General features: G+C 35.1%; 1 long non-coding RNA gene across 1 annotated transcript in view; it reads left to right on the top strand.

Annotated features, from left to right (window-relative positions):
• Positions 1-13,202, top strand: part of LOC118148474 (uncharacterized) — a 497,078-nt gene extending 483,876 nt beyond the window's left edge. Inside the window, exon 8 of the long non-coding RNA XR_013528280.1 lies at positions 12,862-13,202. This is a non-coding gene — a long non-coding RNA (uncharacterized LOC118148474). The remainder of the gene's footprint in view (positions 1-12,861) is intronic.
• The last annotated feature ends 8,408 nt before the right edge of the window (positions 13,203-21,610 follow it).

Raw genomic sequence — 21,610 nt, 5'->3', positions numbered from 1 at the left:
CAGCCTGACCAACATGGTGAAACCCTGTCTCTACTAAAAATACAAAAATTAGCTGCAAGTGGTGGTGCACACCTGTAATTTTTCAGGAGGCTGTGGCAAGAGAATTGCTTGAACCCCGGAGCTGAGATCGTGCCACTGCACTCCAGCCTTGGTGACAGAGCAAGACTTGTCTCAAAAAAAAAAAAAAAAAAAAAGAAAGAAAAAGAATAAAGTATAAAATACAGCAAGTCATTCTCTTTCTACCACATTGTTGAAGATAAAAATTATAACATAGTGTTAGGTTTAATAATTTATACTATATATTATATCTTATGATAATAATTCTATATTCAGTATCTAACTACCTGACACAGCTTTATGGCATGGGCACTATAATATATATATATGTATATATATATTATAAATATATATTTATTTTTGTGGTACATAGTAGGTATATTAGATAGATAGATAGATGATAGATAGATAGATAGATAGATAGATAGGGCATATGAGATTATGAGATGTTTTGATACAGCATGCAAAGTGAAATAAACACATAACTGAAAATGGGATATCCATCTTCTCAAGCATTTATCCTTTGAGTTACAAACAATCCAGTTACATTCTTTTTGTTTTTTTAAAATGTATATTTTTAAGTATTTTGCTTTAAAGAACTAGGAGACATAAATGTAGTAGTTAATAGAAATTTCCATCAAATATTTCCAACTCTTTTCTACCTGAGCACAGATTAGGGCAATTTTCTAGTCCCATCTCTGCTGTTTCAGTTATGTGACTGATGAGGGGCTAATTCATTTTGACTAAAAGTCAATAGTTTAATTGCCAGGTCTAAACTTTGCAAAGCTCTCTTTTTCATGGAAAAGTTATAGAGAATATTTCATTGTGGCAGTTCTTCAGTTTTTTCATGAGTGATTTAAATGAGCAGAGTTTCAATTTACATCCACATTCTCAAGATAAACCTCAATGGATAGGTAGCATGAGTTAAAAAATAACTTTCTCTTGTTTTAAGACACTAAGATTGGGAGATATTTGCTAGTCCAGCATAACTTAGTCTATCATCATGATTAATATATTGGAAACATTCATAATGGTATATAACTGTTAAGTAAACAAACAAATATTTTAACTCCCCTTTGATACCAGAGCCTTTGCTCATAATTCTACACCTTACTTTGCCTCTATAAGTATGGTAAGTATAATATGAGATAAATATGAGAATATCTTGTCTAATGACACATGGACTGAATCAATAGCATTCATTATTGAAAGTGTTACAGCCAAGCATATATTAGGCAGGCTTACTAGGTATTTTAAGAAACTTAATGATAAATCTAATGAAAGAATATATCAGAAACCCAGAGAAGTTAAGGATAACTTTAGGTTAGACTTGTATGTTTAATTACATTAAAAAAATGAAGTCTCAGTAGTTAGTTTCCTTAAGGGCCAGCTTGATTTCATCTGTTTCACAGAGTCATACTAATTTTTACACTTCAAGCTTCTATAATTTTGAGAAAGTTACATGAAAAGGTAGTGAGACCCATCATTAGTACAGTAGTGTCCCCTTATTCGTGGTTTCATTTTCCATTGTTTCAGTTACCTGTAGTCAACATTGGTTCAAAAATATTGCAGTCTTTTGAGAGAGAGGGAAAATGGAGAAAACATTCACAAAAATCCAATACAGCATATTCTTATATTTTTTCTGTTTTATTGTTGATTAATGTTGTTAATCTCTGTGCTTAATTTATAAGTTAAACTATATCATAGATATTTATGTATAGGAAAAAACAGTATATATACAGTTCAGTACTATCCTGGTTTCAGGCATCCACTAAGAAGTCTTGGGAGATATATCCCACAGATAAGAGAAACTACTGTAGCAACACTCAGAAGAGTAATTTTACCAGATTTATTCACAGGACTTTATAATTCAAGGAGACAATTTAAACACAAATGAAAAGATGCAGGAAGTAGGTGGTCAGTTTACCAAAGGGAAATGAAAAAGTAAACTAAGATTGACTTAACAGTAAATTTATATTAAAAAGTTAATTTAGAGAAAATATAACTTTGAGTTTGCAAAGTTTAAATAATAATTTCCAAGTTTGTGGGTAGGATTTTGGAAAGTATTTTGACAAAGTCATTGCTGGGTCTCTTTTCTAGAAGATTTACTTTTTCAATAACACAAATTATAGGGCACAGAAAAAGTAAGATGATGTCATTTATCAGAGAGACAGGAAGCAGGCATATGCTGTACAGCCAGAAAAATTAACTGGAGACATATTAACATGAAATATCTTAAAATGAAATATTCAACAAGAGCCCCAGAATTCAATGTTTTGTATCCTATTAAAGTAGTTCTTTGTACTTTACAGCAATTTTATACTTGACTTTCCAAATACTTTACAGGCAAAAGATTATTATTATCTTTATTCTATCTGTGTGAAATTGACTATGGCTAAATTGGTAAGAATCTTTAAAGCAATACTTATATAAATTAAAGTTGGGGGCCGGGTGTGGTGGCTCAAGCCTGTAATCCCAGCACTTTGGGAGGCCAAGGAGGATGGATCACAAGGTCAAGAGATCGAGACCATCCTGGTCAACACAGTGAAACCCCATCTCTACTGAAAATACAAAAAATTAGCTGGGCACGGTGGCACGTGCCTGTAATCCCAGCTACTCAGGAGGCTGAGGCAGGAGAATTGCCTGAACCCAGGAGGCGGAGGTTGCAGTGAGCCGAGATTGCGCCATTGCACTCCAGCCTGAGTAACAAGAGCGAAACTCTGTCAAAAAAAAAAAAAAAAAATTCAAGTTGGAATAAACCCCAAAACCGCAGATTTTAACCTTGGACTTGTAAGACAAAAATACATTCATTTAAGTCAATTCATACCTTTCTTTGATCATGATGAACAATAAACACCATGGAAGAATAATCTTTTAAAGATAAGAAGTAACCTCTTTTTATTCAAGGGACATCTTATTTTCTCTATTCAGTTATATTGAATTTTAAATATTATAAAATTTTAAATAAAAATGCTGTATGGTCATTCTTAAAAGAGATATGTTTTATTATGAGCTATTGTCCATAATTATTTTATATTGCATCAATGAAGTCATCTGAATATAATAAATTTTCAACTGTCTCGTGAGCAATAAAACTCCAGGTGTTTCCCATTTTCTACTTAACACTGCATTATATAGAGTATATATACCACATGAGTATATGTGCCACATTTTCTTTACCCAATCTTTAATTGATGGGCATTTAGGTTGGTTTCAAGTCTTTGCTATTGTGAATAGTGCTGCAATAAACATAAATGTTCATGTGTCTTAATAGTAGAATGATTTATAATGTTTTGGGTATATACTCAGTAATTGGATTGCTGGGTCAAATGGTATTTCTGGTTTTAGATCCTTGAGGAATTACCACACTGTCTTCCACAATAATTAAACTAATTTGCACTCCCACCAACAGTGTAAAATCATCCCTATTTCTCTACATTCTCTCCAGCATCTGTTGTTTCCTGACTTTTTAATGAACACCATTCTAACTGGTGTGAAATGGCATCTCATTGTGGTTTTGATTTCCATTTCTCTAATGCCCATTCATGATGAGCTTTTATTCATAGGTTTATTGGCCCACAAATGTATTCTTTTGAAAAGCACCTGTGCATATCCTTTACTCACTTTTCGATGGGGTTGTTTGTTTTTTTCTTGCAAATTTGTTTAAGTTACTTGTAGATTCTGGATATTAGCCCTTTGTCAGATGGATAGATCGCAAAAAGTTTTCTCCCATTCTGTAGGTTGCCTGTTCACTCCGATGGTAGTTTCTTTTGCTGTTCAAAAGCTCTGAAGTTTAAGTAGATTCAAATTGTCAGTTATGGCTTTGGTTTCCACGGTTTTTGGTGTTTTAGTCATGAAGTATTTGCCCATGCCTATGTCCCGAATGGTATTGCCTAGGTTTTATTCTAAAGTTTTGATGGTTTTCAGTCTCATATTTAAGTTTTTAACCTATACTGAGTTGATTTTTATATAAGGTGTAAGGAAGGGGTCCAGTTTCAGTTTTCTGTATATGGCTAGCCAGTTTTCCCAATACCATTTATTAAATGGGAATACTTTTCCCATTGCTTGTTTTTGTCAGGTTTGTCAAATATCAGATGGTTGTAGGTGTGTGATGTTATTTCTGAAGCCTCTGTTCTGTTTCATTCATCTATATATTGGTTTTGGTAGCAGTACCATGCTGTTTTGGTTACTGTAGCTTTATAGTATAGTTTGAAGTTAGGTAGGGTGATGCCTCCAGCTTTGTTTATTTTGCTTATGATTATCTTGACTATGTGAGCTCTGTCTTGGCTCCATATGAAATTTAAAGTAGTTTTTTCTAATTCTGTGAAGAAAGTCAATGGTAGCTTGATGGGAATAGCATTGAATCTATAAATTACTTTGGGCCATATGGCCATTTTCACAATACTGATTATTCCTCTCTGTAAGCATGGAATGTGTTTTCATTTGTTTATGTCCTCTCTTATTTCCTTAAACAGTGGTTCATAGTTCTCCTAGAAGACATCCTTCACTTTCCTTGTAAGTTGTATTCCCAGGTATTTTATTTTATTTTTTGTAGCAATTGTGAATGAGGGCAATCATGATTTGGATCTCTGCTTTTCTGCTTGGTTTATAGGGATCTTTGCAATTTTTGCACAGTGATTTTGTATCCTGAGATTTGCTAAAGTTTCTTTTCAGCTTAAGGAGATTTTAGGCTGAGACCTTGAGGTTTTGTAAATATACAATCATGTCATCTGCAAACAGAGACAACTTGACTTCCTCTCTTCCTATTTAAATACCTTTTATTTCTTTCTCTTGTCTAATTGCCCTGGCCAGAACTTCCAACAAAATGTTGAATAGGAGTGGTGAGAGAGAGCATCCTTATCTTTTGCAGGTTTGAGAGAGAATGCTTCCAGCTTTTGCCCATTCAGTATGATATTGGCTCTGGGTTTGTCATAAATACCTATTATATTGAGATATTTCCATCAAAACTTAGTTTATTGATTGTTTTTAGCATGAAGGAGTGTTGAATTTGATTGAAGGGCTTCTCTGCATCTATTGAGATAATCAAGTAGTTTTTGTCGTTGGTTCTGTTTATGTGATGGATTACGTTTATTGTTTTGTATATGTTAAACCAGCCTTGCATTCCAGGGATGAAGCTGGCTTGATTATGGAGGATAAACTTTTCGATGTGCTGCTGGATTTAGTTTGCCAGTATATTACTGAGGATTTTCTCATTGACGTTCTCAGGGATATTGGCCTGAAATTTTCTTTTCTGTTGTGTCTCTGCCAGGTTTTGGTATTAGGATGATTCTGGCCTCATGAAATAAGTTAGGAAGAACTCCCTCTTTTTCTATTGTTTGGAATAGTTTCAGAAGGAATGGTGCCAGCTCCTCTTTGTATCTCTGGTAGAATTAGGTAGTGAATCCCTCCTGCTTTGGGCTTTTTTTTTTTTCTTTTTTCTTTTTTGTAGCTAGGCTATTAATTACTTCAGATTTAATAGCCTAGCTGAATTTCATATCTTGTTATTCATCTATTTAGGGATTTGACTTCTTCCAGGTTTAGTTCTGGGAGGGTATTTCTGTCTAGGAATTTATGTATTTCTTCTAGATTTTCTAGTTTATTTGCATTAAGGTGCTTTTAGTATTACCTGATGGTAGTTTGCAACTCTGTGGGATTAGTGGTGATAACCCCTTTATCATGTTATATTGTGTCTATTTGATACTTTTCTCTTTTCTTCTTTATTAATCTGGCTAGTGGTCTATGTATTTTGTTCATCTTTCAAAAAAACCAACTCCTTGATTCATTGATTTTTTGAAGGCTTTTCATGTCTATATATCCCTCAGTTCTGCTTTGATCTTAGTTATTTCTTGTGTTCTGCTACCTTTTAATTTGTTTGCTCTTGCTTCTCTAGTTCTTTTCACTGTGATGTTAAGGTGTTGATTTTAGATTTTTCTTGATTTCTCATGTGGGCATTTAGTGCTATAAATTTCCCTCCATACAGTGCTTTGGCTGTGTCACAGAGGTTCTGGTACTTTGTGTCTTTATTCTCATTAGTTTCAAAGAACTTAATTATTTCTGCCTTAGTTTCATTACTTACCCAGTAGTCATTCAAGAGCAGGTTGTTCAGTTTCCTTGTAGTTTTGCAGTTTTGAGTGAATTTCTTAATCCTGAGTTGTAATTTGATTGCACTGTGGTCTGAGAGACTGTTTGTTCTGATTTTTTGTTCTTTTGCATTTGCTATGGAGTGTTTTACTTCCAATTATGTGGTCAATTTTAGAATAAGTGTGAATGTGGTGCTGAGAAGAATGTACATTCTGTTGATTTGGGGTAGAGAGTTCTATAGATCTCTATTAGGTCTGCTTGGTCCAGAGTTGAGTTCAAGTCCTGAATATCCTTGTTAATGTTCTGTCTCATTGATCTGTCTAATATTGATAGTGGGGTGTTAAAATCTCCCACTATTATTGTGTTGGAGTCTAAGTCTCTTTGTAGGTCTCTAAGAACTTGCTTTATGAATCTAAGTGCTCCAGTATTGGGTGCATATATATTTAGAATAGTTAGCTCTTCTTGTTGCATTGATCCCTTTACCATTATGTAATAACCTTCTTTGTCTTTTTTGATTTTATAAGATACTAGGATTGCAACCCTTGCCTTTTTTGCTTTCCATTTGCTTGGTAAATATTCCACACATAGGTGTGTCTTAGCATGTGAGATGAGTCTCCTGAATAGAGCACACTAATGGGTCATAATTCTTTATCCAATTTCCCTGTGTATGTCTCTTAATTTGGGGTATTTAGCCTGTGTATATTTAAGGTTAATATCGTTACATGTGAATTTGATTCTGTCATTATGATTCTAGCTGGTTATTTTGCCCATTAGTTGATGCGGATTCTTCATAGCCTCGATGGTCTTTATATTTTGTATGTTTTTGCAGTGGGTGGTACTGGTTGTTCCTTTCCATATTTAGTGCTTCTTTCAGGACCTTTGTAAGGCAGGCCTGGTGGTGACAAAATCACTCAGCATTTTCTTGTCTGTAAAGGATTTTCTTTCTCCATCTCTTATAAAGCTTGGTTTGGCTTGATATGAAATTCTGCATTGAAAATTCTTTTCTTTAGGGATGTTGAATATTGGTCCCCAGTCTCTTCTGACTTTTAGGATTTTTGCTGAGTGATCTGCTGTTAGTCTGATGGGCTTCCCTTTGTGGGTAACCAACCTTTCTCTCTGGCTGTCCTTAACATTTTTTCCTTCATTTCAACCTTGGTCAATCTGATGTCTTGGAGTTGCTCTTCTTGAGGAGTATCTTTGTGGTCTCTGTATTTCCTGAATTTGAATGTTGGCCTGTCTTACTAGGTTGGGGGAGTTCTCCTGAATAATATCCTGAAGAGTGTTTTCTAACTTCATTCCATTCTCCCTGTGACTTTCAGGTACACCAATCAAACATAGGTTTGATCTTTTCACATAGTCCCATATTTCTTAGAGGCTTTGTTTATTCCTTTTTATTCTTTGTACTCTAATCTTGTCTTCACACTTTGTTTTATTAAATTGATCCCTGATATCCTTTCTTCTGCTTGATCAATTTGGCTACTGACACTTGTGTATGATTCACAAAGTTCTTGTGCTGTGTTTTTCAGCTCCATCTGGTCATTTATGTTTTTCTCTAAACTGGTTATTCTAGTTACTAGTTCTTGTAGCCTTTTATCAAGGCTCTTTGCTTCCTTACATTGGGTTAGAAAATGCTTCTTTACATCAGATAAGTTTGTTATTACCCACCTTCTAATGCCTACTTTTGTCAATTTGTCAAACTCATTCTCCATCTAGTTTTGTTCCCTTGCTGGTGAAAAGTTGTGATGCTTTGGAGGAGAAGAGTCATTCTAGTATTTGGAATTTTCAGCCTTTCTCACTGGTTTTCCTCATCTTCATGGATTTATCTACCTTTGGTCTCTGATGTTGATGACTTTTTCATGGGATTTGTGTGTGTGTGGCCAGAAGAGACTGGGGACCAATATTCAACATTCTTAGAGAATGCTGATGCTCTTGCTAGATGTTAATGCTATTGCTTTCTTTTTGTTAATTTTTCTTCTGACAGTCAGGCCCCTTTTCTACAGGTTTGCTAAAGTTTGCTGGAGGTCCACTCTAGACCCTGTTTGTTTGTGTATCACCAGCAGAGGTTGCAGAACAGCAAAGATTGCTGCCTGCTCCTTCCTCTTGAAACCTAGTCCCAGAGGGGCACCAGCCACATCCCAGCCAGAGTTCTATATGCAGTGTCTGTTGACCCTTGCTGGCAGGTGTCTCCCAGTCAGGAGGCTTGGGGGTCAGGGGCCCACTAGTGGAGGCAACCTATCCTTTAGCAGAGCTTGAGCACTGTACTGGGAGATACACTGCTTTCTTCAGAGCAGGAAGGCAGGAATGTTTAATTCTGCGGGATCAGTGCCCACAGCTGCCTCTTTTCCCCCAGGTGCTCTGTCCCATAGAAATGGGAGTTTTATCTATAAGCCCCTAACTGGGGCTGCTGCCTTTCTTTTAGAGATGCCCTGCCCAGAGAGGAGGAATCTAGAGAGACAATTTGGCTACAACAGCTTTGCTGTTCTGCAGTGGGTTTCACACCCAGTTAAAAGTTCATGGCAGCTTTGCTTACACTGTGAGGGAAAAATTGCCTACTCAAGCCTCAGTATTGGTGAATGCCCCTCCTCCTACCAAGCTCAAGAGTCCCAGGTTGACTTCAGACTGCTGTGTGGGGCATGAGAATTTCAAGCCAGTGTATCTAAGCCTTTGACTTTGTGGAAGTGGGATCAGCTGAGCAAGATCACTGGGCTCCTTGGTTTCAGCCCCTTTCCAGGGGAGTGAACTTGTATTCCAGGTGCCACCAGCATACAAAAAAATACTCCTGCAGCTAGTTCTAGTTCTGCCCAAACAGCTGCCAAGTTCTGTGCTTGAAATCCAGGGCCCTGGTGGTGTAGGCACCAGTGTGAATCTCCTCATCTGTGGGTTGTAAAGACTGTGGGAAAAGCATAGTATCTGGACCAGATAGCTTTGTCCCTCATGGCAGAGTCCCTCATGGCACAGCCCCTCACAGCTTTCCTTGGCTAGGGTAGTGAGTTACACATCACCTTGTGCTTCCCAGGTGAGGTCATGCCCCACCCTACTCCTACTTGCCCTCTGCTCTTCATGTGCTACACCCACTGTCTAACCAGTCCCAATGTGATGAACTGGGTGCTTCAGTTGGAAATGCAGGAATCACCTGCCTTCTGCATTGATCTTGCTGGGAGCTGCAGATTGGAGATGTTCTCATTCAGCCAAAACTCCAAGTCAAGGATTTTCTAATCTTGTTTCATTCTTCACTCCAACTTGTCTTGTTCCTTTAAGTATAGGAAGGGAATCTGGAATTTCCTTAATTGACCAAGAATGTTTTTTTCCAAAAGAAATGTGATTGCCTTTTTTTGCTGTTGTTTACCAGAGTCTCACCCTATTACTCTGTCACCCAGAAATGAGTGCACAATTTTCAGTTCTACAATTTTCATTTGTTTTTATTCATGGTTTATATTTCTGTGCTAAGATTCCCTACCTTATGACTTATGTCTATTATTAAAATTTTAATAAAATATATCTAATAGAGATTTTGAAGATTATTTCTGATTACTTCAATACCTTTATTATTGTTTTTTTATTTTTATTTATTTATTTATTTAATTTTTTAATTGCATTTTAGGTTTTGGGGTACATGTGCAGAACATTCAAGACAGTTGCCTAGGTACACACATGGCAGTGTGTTTTGCTTCCTTTCTCCCCTTCACCCACATTTGGCATTTCTCCCCAGGCTATCCCTCCCCAGCTCCCCTCCCCCGCTGGCCCTCCCCTCTTCCCCCCAATAGACCCCAGTGTTTAGTACTCCCCTCTCTGTGTCCATGTGTTCTCATTTTTCCTCACCCACCTATGAGTGAGAATCTGCGGTATTTCATTTTCTGTTCTTGTGTCAGTTTGCTGAGAATGATGTTCTCCAGATTCATTTATGTCCCTACAAACGACATGAACTCATCATTTCTAATTGCTGCATAATATTCCATGGTGTATATGTGCCACATTTTCCCAATCCAGTCTATCATCTATGTGCATTTGGATTGGTTCCAGGTCTTTGCTATTGTAAACACTGCTGCAATGAACATTCGTGTGCATGTGTCCTTGTAGTAGAACGATTTATAGTCCTTTGGATATATACCTAGTAATGGGATTGCTGGGTCAAATGGGATTTCTATTTCTAAGTCCTTGAGGAATCGCCACACTGTCTTCCACAATGGTTGAACTAATTTACACTCCCACCAACAGTGTAAAAGTATTCCTATTTCTCCACATCCTCTCCAGCATCTGTTGTTTCCAGATTTTTTAATGATCACCATTCTAACTGGCATGAGATGGTATCTCAATGTGGTTTTGATTTGCATCTCTCTGATGACCAGTGATGATGAGCATTTTCTCATATGTTTGTTGGCCTCATGTATGTCTTCTTTTGTAAAGTGTCTGTTCATATCCTTTTCCCATTTTTGAATGGGCTTGTTTGTTTTTTTCCTTTAAATCTGTTTGAGTTCTTTGTAAATTCTGGATGTCAGCCCTTTGTCAGATGGGTAAACTGCAAAAATTTTTTCCCATTCTGTTGGTTGCCGATTCACTCTAGTGACTGTTTCTTTTGCCGTGCAGAAGCTGTGGAGTTTCATTAGGTCCCATTTGTCTATTTTGGCTTTATTATCTTGGAATCTGCTTCTATTTGCTGCTTTTTGTTTCTTTGTGTGTAATATATTTTAGTTTCTTCTCATATGTAGTAATTTTGATTGAATGATGGACAATGAGGATTATATTAAATATTGAGGCTGATTATATGTTTTGATAGACAAACATATTACTTAATGATCCTACTGATGCTCTCATACTTGCCTTTATGTTTCTGTTTTTTGTTGTTTTTTTTTTGTCAGGGAAGTTTTGGTTTTTAGTTGCAAGGTGTGTTTAGTTTCATAATAACACAGAAAACTAAGGACAGGTGTGTTTTCAGCAGGGAACAATCCTACTTCTTATATCAATGATAAAACCGAAAGGAAAAACTTCTAAACACAAGTCTTTCTTAGAAAACTATTTCATTGCATATGCTTATCATTCAAAAGTTGTTTCTAGATATTTCTAGTATTAACTGAATTCTGATTCCATTTCACAAACCAAACTAACAAATAGCCCATTTCAGTAATTAGACAATAGCTTGATGAATGCTTCCTCAATTTAAAAGTTTTCCAGAATAGGCATGTACTATAGGTGAAAAAAAATTAAATGCGGATGACTGAAGACCATTTTGCTGATTTTTGTTTGCTTTTAAAATTTAATTAATCCATCATAAATGTTATTCTATATGCCAAGCCTGCTGACAAAAAATCAGTTAGCTGTCAAGTAGAGTTCACATTACTGAAGCAATGTGAATTATTATTTTTGTATATGAGGAAAAAGTAACACAAGTGGAAAATAGCTGTCAGGCATAATTCAATTCATTATTGTTTAATGCAATATACAGAGATAGAAATCTTATAAAATGTTAATTCCACTGAAAATAGAAGCACAGTCAGGGACATTTCTCTTAATTCCTGACAGCGCCAGGGGAGCCATCATAAAACTGTGACTGCCATAGAATTCTGTGTCATCCAACCTTCACCTTGTCTTGGGAAGGATTTAAGAATGGTCATATATATGTGGGCAGTGATGTCAGAAGTTTCTTTCTTCCTGTAATCCAAACAACGTAGTTAGTATGCAGTGTTTAAACAGATCACATATTTAAAACCTTTAAGGTATCATAAATCAATTACAAGATAAATTTCATAATTGGTCTTAAAGAATATCTCCTTTTTTCTGCACATCCTCTCCAGCATCTGTTGTCTCCAGATTTTTTAATGATCGCCATTCTAACTGGCGTGAGATGGTATCCCAATGTGGTTTTGATTTGCATCTCTCTGATGACTAGTGACAATGAGCATTTTTTCATATGATTGTTGGCCTCATATATGTCTTCTTTCGTAAAGTATCTGTGAATATCCTTTGCCCACTTTTGAATGGGCTTGTTTGTTTTTTTCCTGTAAATCTGTTTGAGTTCTTTGTAAATTCTGGATATCAGCCCTTTGTCAGATGGGTAGACTGCGAAAATTTTTTCCCATTCTGTTGGTTGCCGATCCACTCTAGTGACTGTTTCTTTTGCCGTGCAGAAGCTGTGGAGTTTCATTAGGTCCCATTTGTCTATCTTGGCTTTTGTTGCCAATGCTTTTGGTGTTTTGTTCATGAAGTCCTTGCCTACTCCTATGTCCTGGATAGTTTTGCCTAGATTTTCTTCTAGGGTTTTTATGGTGCCAGGTCTTATGTTTAAGTCTTTAATCCATCTGGAGTTAATTTTAGTGTAAGGTGTCAGGAAGGGGTCCGGTTTCTCCTTTCTGCACATGGCTAGCCAGTTTTCCCAACACCATTTGTTAAACATGGAATGTGGAGGAAAAGGAACACTTTTACACTGTTGGGAGTGTAAATTAGTTCAACCATTGTGGAAGACAGTGTGGCAATTCCTCAAGGCCTTAGAAATAGAAATTCCATTTGACCCAGCAATCCCATTACTGGGTATATATCCAAAAGACTATAAATCGTTCTACTATAAGGACACATGTACACAAATGTTCATTGCAGCACTCTTTACAATAGCAAAGACCTGGAATCAACCCAAATGCCCATTGATAATAGACTGGATTGGAAAAATGTGGCACATATACACCATGGAATATTATGCAGCAATCAGAAATGATGAGTTTGTATCGTTTGTAGGGACATGGATGAATCTGGAGAACATCATCCTCAGCAAACTGACACAAGAACAGAAAATGAAACACCGCATATTCTCACTCATAGGTGGGTGATGAAAAATGAGAACACATGGACACAGAAAGGGGAGTACTAAACACTGGGGTCTATTGGGGGGAAAAGGGGAGGGCCAGTGGGAGGGGGAGGTGGGGAGGGATAGCCTGGGGAGAAATGCCAAATGTGGGTGAAGGGGAGAAGAAAAGCAAAGCACACTGTCATGTGTGTACCTATGCAACTGTCTTGCATGCTCTGCTCATGTACCCCAAAATGTAAAATCCAATAAAAAATTAAAAAAAAAAAGAATATCTCCTTTTTATAAGCTTGTTCTGATCTAGTCAACAACATAGTTGTTAATTTTATAATTTAATATTTTTTTCAAATTAAGGCATGGATCTCCACTCTTACCAAGCAAAAGATAAGCAGTACTATTCAGCAGAGTGAATAGTCTTCCAATCTTCTAATGGCTTCTTAATCCTGAAGAACAAATCTATTTAAAGCACAATTTTACTTATTTTCCTACCTTACATCTGTCAATGGCTTCTATATTTGTTTAATAAGTACAAAGGATAGTATCATAGCATGTGAACAAGATTTGACATGACTTGACCTTTGTCTGTTTCTCCAGGTTCACCCACAACATTTCACTTTCAACTCCATTCTGTGATTTTTTTTCTTTTTCTTTCTTTCTTTCTTTTTTTTTGAGATGGAGTCGTGCTCTATCACCCAGGCTGGAGTGTAATGGCGTGATCTCGGCAAACTGCAACTTCCACCTCTCAGGCTCAGGCGATTCTCCTGCCTCAGCCTCCCAAGTAGCTGGGATTATAGGTGTGTACCATCGTGCTGAGCTCATTTTTATATTTTTATTAGAGACGGGGTTTCACTATGTTGGCCAGGCTGGTCTCAAACTCCTGACCTCAGGTAATCCTCTCACCTTGGCCTCAAAAAGTGCTGGGATTGCAGGAATGAGCCACCATGCCTGGCCCATTCTGTGCATTTTGATTACAAAATTTTCTCACATTATGCTCTCCTGGCCTCAGAATCTGGTATTAACATGTCTCCCCACCTACCCACCACACCCACAAACTATCTGGTTCTATTATGACTTGCTTACTCATTTTTATTCTCTAAATTTCAGAATTTCCAACTAAGCATCATTTACTTTCAGGGATAGAAGGAATTGTCTAAAACTCCTTCTCCTCTCCATGATAAAGTAAATTATCTATTATTTTTTATTTATTTTCTTTTCTCTCTCATTTTATTCAGAACTATTATTTAAAAATCAAATATATAGCATAATTATTTGATTAAAGTACATCCCTCTCATTGTAGTACCAGCTCCATAGGGCCAATAACTATGACTGTTTTGATTTATCTCTGTATAGAACGTCTGGCAAGTAATCAGTGCTAATATTAGTTGGATAAATAAGTGAAGGTTATATACTAATCTATGAGGCCAGATTAGCAATGGAATAAAGGCAATGTTTTTTGGCAAACAATAGCATCAGTGCAGTTAACACAAGAGTAACCCATATCACCCATATGGAGATCAGGCATATTAATCTGCAAATCATCTGGTCTTGGTTTTATTTCGTTCATGATTTCTTCACATATTTTTAGTTGTTTAATTCATGCAGAGCTATCTATTCAATAAGGATCGACTACCTTACCTGCTATGTCTTTCTTCCAGATGTTTGGGGCTCCTACTCCTATTTTTAGTACCATGTAGACATGTAATGAATAGTGGACTTATTACCTTGAAACAGATTTTACATCCCTGCATTTCAATATAAAAAATTAGTAAATAAAACTGAGAAAAGATTTTTAAAATATGTTTTCTCATAGAAAAATATACATTAAAATTGGGTTTTAAATCTGTTACTTTGGCATTTTGCAAACACAGTTATATAAATAGTGCCTTGAACATCCCCTTTGCTGTGATTCTTCTGAAGGTGGTGAGGGAGAGGAGAAGATGGCAGCGAGAATCATTTTCTGGCTACTACTTAATAATTTCCGGTTTGATTTGTGGTTATTTGTTGGGGAGAAGTAATTCATGACAATTAGCCACCAGGCTTCAAAGGAATGTATAAGGTCTGTTTTGAAGGAGTGTGTGATGAGAAAATGATAGGCATATGATGATAAGGAAAATCTGAGTCTCTGCCTAAGAAAGCAATTTTAATGTTGAATGTTAAAATTTTAGTGTGCTTTTTGTGCAGGTACAGATGCCTAAGAAGAGCATAGAAACTAAAACTAAAAATGTATTACATGTGCAGAAAATCAGAGTATTACATTTACTTTAATTAAACCATTTCCATTTCTTTCTTTATTCTATAATCTATCAGATCAGTTTCATATGGGTTTAGAAATTACAACAACTGCAATAATTAAATATTCTACATTTTACATAATAAGAATTCCACTTAAAAGTTCATGATATTCAAAGTGGCATCTCTATCATAGTAATTTTCTTTCAAATAGCAGAAAGATTGTTGTCAGGAACATTTTACTTTGTTGAAAATGAGAAAATTAAAAGTGTAATTATCTTTCCTTACTTTCAAATTAAACTACCGTAGGTATAAAATTGTAAATTAGACAAATAACTATAGTTTAGAATTACATTTTGGAGCCCATGAAATAACTAGTGTTGTTAAATTTGATTCAATTTATTGTCATTAATTAAACAGTAGGTTTTTTCTTTTGTCAGATATGATTATTTTCTTTACTCAAAATATTTATAACAAAATACATATTTTTCCAATTATAAGTTTATGTCTTACATAGCAACTATTTTTTTTTTACTAACCGATAGTACCAGGATAATAAAATATGTGAAGTGGGAAATGCTTGTCTGTGTCTTCAATTCTCTATCCTAAATCCACTCATGGTATCTAGGCTTGAATTTTAATCATTCAGTTCTCAGTTTCTTCTCTCCTCACAACAAACTTACTCCAAGAAAAGAATTTTCTTATCAGTCATGTAATCTTTAATATGTGTTTTCTTCTTTTTCCCCTCCCTCCCTCCGCCCTGCCTCTGTTCTGGAAAGTAAATTACATGCAATGTCTCAACTGGTTTTTGTTGGACGATTGTAAAGCTAGTGGGCCAATAGTTCGTTAAAATTAAGCTGCTCTGAGTAACTTACTGTTAGTTAAAACTTTAAAAACTTGTCTCTAAGCATGCTGTACTCTAAAATGTCTACAAATATCCAGATGTGTAGCACATTTTTCTGGGTCTTCAGCAACAAGTGGTATGGTGGTGGTGGTGGTGGTGGTGGTGGTGGTGGTGTGTATGTGTGTGTCTTTGTGTCTGTATGCGTGCATGTGTATGCACATCTTAGTATATTCACGTGAATGAGACTTAGACTGGTAACTTTGAGCCCATGCTCTCTCTTCCTTTTTGGCACATATATAACCCGACATTTTTCTTGCATACTGTCTTTTCATAATAAGAAATTTACACTTGAGAAAATATACAATGAGCTCATTCTTGCATTTTTTTTTTTTTATTTCCAGCCAATGATGGGCCCTCCAGTTTTTGAAAGAAGAAAATGCTTCTTTCTGTTTTCCTCTTTCTGGGCATTAATTAAAGCAAAATTTATCATACAATTGTATGACTATTTGTACAATACGAAAAATTGTGTTGTGAATACCACATTATTAGAGATAAGATATTAACACTTGTTACATGTTACGTTCATACTAGATATGAGATTCTGTGATAGGTATTGAAGTTTTAGGCTTTGTTCTTTAATTGGTCTCATTGCTTGCATAATATTTCATGTCCTTTTCTCTCTTAAAAAGAATTTTTCCTGCATCTATGTCTTTAACTGCATAAAACATAACTATTTTCAGGGTTTGCATATTCATTAGAAATATGTGCAACCTTACTTCAGACCTGCAAAGATATAGACTGTTAATTCTTCAAATATTTTACTTATCTTGGCATCTCCTATAGCAGCTAGCACAAAATCTCTTTTCAATAAACATTTAAGAATCAAATTATTGAAAGAGGAGGGTTTTATAGGTGTGAAATATATACTGTGTTCTTCTAGTAAATGAAATATATGTGAGTCAAGTGATAATAAACCAAAAATTATAAGCATTAGGTTTGAGATGTGATTTTACACTTAAATTAGTTAATTCAAAAACCTCCAACAAGTGGCATTGATCACCCACTAAAGGATTAGCATGTGGTATTCAAAAAGGAATAAGACATGAACTATGACCTAATGGATCGTCAACCTAATAAGAGAAAGAAAATGTCTATAAATTGCTATTATAAAATTATATGCCACACATAAAATCTAGAATAATGTAATATGGATATTCAGGGGTGATAAAAGTATACCTTAATTTGGCTTTGACACCTAAGAAATTAGAAGTATTTTCTCTTGATGATATTTCAGATATATTTTTATTTGAATATCCCTAAGTTTTCCTGACTTTCAAAAAAAAGGACTTCTCATAATATTCAAGTTGAAATGATGATCAGAAAGCTGCAACATTTGGTAAAAACACATCCATTATTCACAGTACAGAAACATTTGAAAATAATACCAACATATTGTTTCAACATGTAATCAATGTACATTATTAATGATGTATTATATATTCTATGCTTATTAAGTCTTTGAAACCCAAAATATGTATTTTACACTTACAGCACTCTTCAATTTGGTATGTTCAATAACTACATGTGGTGATGGAAAATATTGGACAACATAGGACCATATAGAGAAAATATTAATTTGTTTGTGTTTTCCAGAAGTCATAAATAACTAGAGTTTAAAATATGCTAAACTATTTTTGTTGTTGTTAATTTACACTAATGTCTAATAATGTTTTCTGCATTTTTCTGCTAGGCTCTTCAGTTACAAAAGTTTTATGGCCTTTATGAATTTCCTAGATACTTTTTAAAATGTTATATAAATATTTAGTTTTTGTTTAGCCAATTATAATTTAAATTGTACTTTAATCACCTTTGATTTCTTTTTTGACCCAGAGTATTTAGATATGTAATTTAAAAATTTCCAACTATTTAAGGGTATTATATTTTTTATTTATTTTTAATTTTCAGTTCAAATCTGTGTTCTGAAATCATGCTTTCTATGATTTCAATTCATTTAAAATTATTGAGACTCATTTAATGGCTTAGCATATATTCTGTCCTGTAGAGTAGTTCATGTGTGACTGCGAAAAATGTGCATTTGGTGGTGTGGACTGTTCTATACCTGTCAGTTAGGCCAAGATAATTGATAGTATTGTTCCAGTATTCTATATCTTCTTTACCAATTGTTTATTTGTTGTGTTAATAATTGTGAGGTGGTCAACCACCCTGGCTCGTAGCTGTTGCCCTAGCTATGCAGAGGCTGAAGAGGGAGCATCGCTGGGTCCTAGAAGTTAGAGATTACAATGAGCTATAATTATGCCACTGCACACTCTCCAGCCTAGGCTTACAGAGTGGAGTGAGACCCTATCTCGAAATAATGATAATTGCCTCTAAATAATAATAATTATGTTATCATTATTACTCTGAAATCTTTAACTCCTTTTGTGGGAATGACTATTTCTCTTTTCAATTCTGCACGTTTTTGCTTTATTTTGAATCTCTCTTTTCATATGTGTATACTTTTATAACATGTATATTCCTGATTTGTGATCATTTTATCATTATGGAATATCACTCTTTGTCAATAGGAATATTTGTCTTAAAGTCTATCTTGTTGAGAGTAATATTATGTAATCACTCTTCTGTTTCTTCCATTTGAGATTTACATAGTTTAATTTTCATTTTTACACTCGATCTGTTTTGTTATTTAATTAAAATTATACTTTTACATAACAGTGTGTAGTTAAATCTTGGATTTCTTTTCAGTTTAACAATCTATGCCTTTTAATTGAGGCATATAAATCCTTGTCATCATTCCTGATCATACTATAGAAACTGCTCTTACTGGCTTGAATTTGAATATGTACGATTAGTCAATAACCAATTCATTGCCAATCCTTATGTTCATTAACTTAACCTCATTTTTTAAAATGAAAAATACCAACTACTCTGCTGCCAGGAAACTGACTCAATCTCATTTATATCATACTTTTCTTTTAATTGGCCTTCTCTCTCTAGTTAGATGCCTGTGACCTCAGCAGTAAAAGCCCTGAGCCTACTCCTTTAGGTCATAACCCTTTGATAACTTATTTCTTAAAGCTGTGTATCCCAGTACGACAAGGCTTATTGCTTAAGCACATATACACCTATATGTTTATTCAGTTGGTTCTCCCCAGGAAGCCAGATTTTACTACTTTTCTGGTCAAAACACACAAATGACTTGTTGTCACATTGGAAACAACACACATACTATTTCTCTGGCTCTTAAAATCCAACTGGCTACTAGGTGCCTCTGATCCTTTACCACAGCTCTGCTGGCTTTCTTGCAGTTCTTCAGATATATTGCAGCCCAGGGGCTTTTCACTTTCTACTCTCTCTGCCTTGATGATCTTTTCTCCGATATTCTTTGGATCCATTCTCTTACTTCATTTAAACCTCAACTTCAATGTTAGTTCTTCAGAGCTAACCTTTGCTAACCACGCTATCTAAAATAGTCTCTTTCTAGTCCTTCTGAGTCTCTTCTAGAGGCTCTTTCTGAGTCTTTTTCCAGTCTTATTTTTCTCTGTTTTATTTTTCTTAGAAGGTGTCACAGTCTGATATTGTGTTTGATCCTTTAATTGCTTATTGCTTCTAATCCACTGAAATATAAACTCTATGAAGGAAGAAACCAATTTGTTCCATAGTCTAGCCTTAGTGCTTAAAATGTTGCCATGTATAAATACACAGTAAGGATTCAGTAAATGTTTGTTGAATGAATATATGATTTTAATGCCCTTTGACAGGAAACAATATTCTGAGTGAAGTAGCATAGCAATTAAGAGAGTTTTGCTAAAGAGAGGTTAAGAATGACTAAGAAAGGGTAATGACTGAACAGGACCTCTTAAAATTTAAGAGTCAGGCTAATGAAAGTAATGAAAAACTTCATGAATATGTCATGAATCAGGCTGACTATGCACTTTAGCTTTCCATCATCTGAAGAAGCGCATCTGCTCTGTTCAGTTAATTCCTTGACCCAAGGATCTTATATACATATTCCATTCTTTCATTTTATTTTATTTCCATATTATATTTGGATTCCAAATTTGGTTCATGAAACAATATATATGCATCATTATATATGCCATGATTAATGTTATATGATTTAAATTTTAAAATCTTAGTGAGAAAGACGTATTTGAAAATATGTGTTTTAAGGAAAAACAATGCTATATCTACATTTTAGGTATTTAATCTATATTTTAATGACAGAGTATATTATTCATCAAAACATTTTTATTCTTTTAAATGTAAGTATTTGATTTTATAAAAATTATATTGTGTTGTTTGCAAAATTCTTTAAATTTGTTAAAAATTAGTGAATTGCACATTATTAAGAGTGAATGTTATGTGATACTTTGGTACCTTTATAAATTACTTTGAAAAATTAAGATTCATGGTTGGTAGTATATCAGAATTCTGAGATCATTTTCTTCTTGAATCTTGTACACTATTGGACTGTTTGCACAGACACACAGAAATATATATTAACTTTCTCAAAAAATTGTCAATTAAAACTGATGTTTACTACTTCCCTAAATCATGTGAATTTTGCCAGGCATTGGGTAGTTTTTTCTTTTTAATTAATTAATTAGTTAATTAATTAATTTTTATCATACTTTAGGTTCTGGGGTACATGTGCAGATCATGGAGGATTGTTACATAGGTACACACATGGCAATGTGGGTTGCTGCCTCCATCCCCCAGTCACCTACATCTGGCATTTCTCCCCATGTTATTCCTCCCCAACCTCCAAACCCTCCTGATCTCCCTCCCTAGACCCCCCAAACAGAGTCCAGTGTGTGATGCTACCCTCCCTGTATCCATGTGTTCTAGTTGTTCAACATCCACCTATGAGTGAGAACATGTGGTGTTTGATTTTCTGTTCTTGTTTCAGTTTGCTGAGAATGATGGTTTCCAGATTCATCCATGTCCCTACAAAGGACACAAACTCATCATTTTTTATGGCTGCATAGTATTCCATGGTGTATGTGTGTCACATTTTCCTTGTCCACTCTACCATCAAGGGCATTTGGGTTGGTTCCAGATCTTTGCTATTGTAAACAGTACCACTATAAACATACATGTGAATGTGTCTTTATAACAGAATGATTTATAATCTTTTGGGTATATACCCAGTAAAGGGACAGCTGGGTCAAAAGGAATTTCTATTTCTAGGTCCTTGAGGAAGTGCCACATTGTCTTTCCATAATGGTTGAACTAATTTTCACTCCCACAAAAGTGTAAAAGTGTTCCTATTTCTCCACATCCTCTCTAGCATCTGTTGTCTCCAGATTTTTTAATGATTGCAATTCTAACTGTGAGATGGTATCTCAATGAGGTTTTGATTTTCATTACTCTAATAATCAGTGATGATGAGCATTTTTTCATATGTTTGTTGGCTGCATAAATGTCTTCTTTTGAAAAGTGTTTCTTCATATCCTTCACCCACTTTAGGATTGGTTTGTTTGTTTGTTTGTTTTTAGTAAATCTGTTTTTGTTCTTTGTAGATTCTGAATATTAGCCCTTTGTCAGATGTGTAGATTGCAAAAATTTTTTCCCATTCTGTTGGTTG

Source organism: Callithrix jacchus, chromosome 16, assembly GCF_049354715.1.
Source record: "Callithrix jacchus isolate 240 chromosome 16, calJac240_pri, whole genome shotgun sequence".
NCBI lineage: Eukaryota > Metazoa > Chordata > Mammalia > Primates > Cebidae > Callithrix > Callithrix jacchus.
Note: the sequence above shows the minus strand (reverse complement) of the source record. Positions and strands in the feature narration are given on the sequence as shown.